The following is a 1,935-nucleotide window of genomic DNA, read 5'->3' on the forward strand; positions in this document are numbered from 1 at the left end:
AATAGGCAGCACTACATCAAGTGAGTGGATGATGGTCACCACCACAGGCACAGAGAAAGAATGATAAAGGCTAAGGGAGAAATAGGCAGCACTACATCAAGTGAGTGGATGATGGTCACCACCACCTATCACCAAAAAGCTAAATATTCTGCCATGTCCTAAAACTAACATAACCTTTCTCTACTAGTCTTGCTTATATTCCCTTTTATCTCCTGGCTTTCCTTCTTCAATGAGGCAAGCACATTCAACGCTAAAACCATCTTTTTGAACCCTATCTTTGCACAGTCACCGTATCCTTGCTCACCTTCGTGTTTACATCAGAGTCCCCTCATGTTTACAATCTTTTTCCTCTTCAGTACACCCGATTTGCTCCACCTCCATCGTCTGAAGCTTCGAAGCCATCTCTTTGAACTGCAATGTTGCACAATCACCGTATTCTTACTCATCTTTGTGTTTACATCAGATTCCCTTCGTGTTTGCAGCCTTGTTTCTCCATCAGTAAACAAAACTTGCTTCACCTCTGCCATCTGAAGCTCAGAAACCATCTTTTTGAGCCCTATCATTGCACAATCACCGTATTCTTACTCATCTTCGTGTTTACATCAGATTCCCTTCGTGTTCACAATCTTTCTTCTCTTCAGTAAACCCAGCTTGCTTGAACTCCACCATCCGAAGCTCCGAAGCCATCTTTTTGAACCCCATCCTCACACCCGCACAGCCTCCTTGTCCCTAATCCTCTCTCAAATCTCGGGTAATCCTCAAACGCGCCTCACTGTCCCACGAAAATTCTGATGTTTTTACCCTTCCGCCGTGGCTGCACTGCAAAGGGGGAGCGAAACTTGCCTCTCCCTTTGGTCTCCCTGCTTCGAAACACCACTTGTTGGGGATGAAGGCTTCTCTGCGTCCCACCTCGTTAAAAGGTTATACTTCTTCGCGTGATGCCTCGTAGAGTGGAGATACATACAGTACATATAGCTTGTATGTGAGGCACCCTACGGAATGTGTGTGTGTGTGTGTGTGTGTGTGTGTGTGTGTGTGTGTGTGTGTGTGTGTGTGTGTGTGTGTGTGTAGTCAAAAACACCCTAACTCCTTCAATGTGTGTGTGTGTGTGTGTGTGTGTGTGTGTGTGTGTGTGTGTGTGTGTGTGTGTGTGTGTGTGTGTGTGTGTGTAGTCAAAAACACCCTAACTCCTTCAATGTGTGTGTGTGTGTGTGTGTGTGTGTGTAGTCAAAAACACCCTAACTCCTTCAATGTGTGTGTGTGTGTGTGTGTGTGTGTGTGTGTGTGTGTGTGTGTGTGTGTGTGTGTGTGTGTGTGTGTGTGTGTGTGTGTGTGTGTGTGTGTGTGTGTGTGTGTGTGTGTGTGTGTGTGTGTAGTCAAAAACACCCTAACTCCTTCAATGTGTGTGTGTGTGTGTGTGTGTGTGTGTGTGTGTGTGTAGTCAAAAACACCCTAACTCCTTCAATGTGTGTGTGTGTGTGTGTGTGTGTGTGTGTGTGTGTGTGTGTGTGTGTAGTCAAAAACACCCTAACTCCTTCCATGTGTGTGTGTGTGTGTGTGTGTGTGTGTGTGTGTGTGTGTGTGTGTGTAGTCAAAAACACCCTAACTCCTTCCATGTGTGTGTGTGTGTGTGTGTGTGTGTGTGTAGTCAAAAACACCCTAACTCCTTCCATGTGTGTGTGTGTGTGTGTGTGTGTGTGTGTGTGTAGTCAAAAACACCCTAACTCCTTCCATGTGTGTGTGTGTGTGTGTGTGTGTGTGTGCGCTCCAATGCACTCCCCAATCACGGTATACAGACGTGATCATTGATGTTTCCGTGTATTAGGCAGGGTGTGTGATGCGACAAGTGGTATTATTCCTGGTATATGCTTAGTGTAATCGCGGTTAATCTGTTTGTAATCCGACACACCGCCCTATTAATATCACGTCCAATTA

Source organism: Coenobita brevimanus, chromosome 56, assembly GCF_032717465.1.
Source record: "Coenobita brevimanus isolate Jiangsu-jjx chromosome 56, ASM3271746v2, whole genome shotgun sequence".
Classification (NCBI taxonomy): Eukaryota; Metazoa; Arthropoda; class Malacostraca; order Decapoda; family Coenobitidae; genus Coenobita; species Coenobita brevimanus.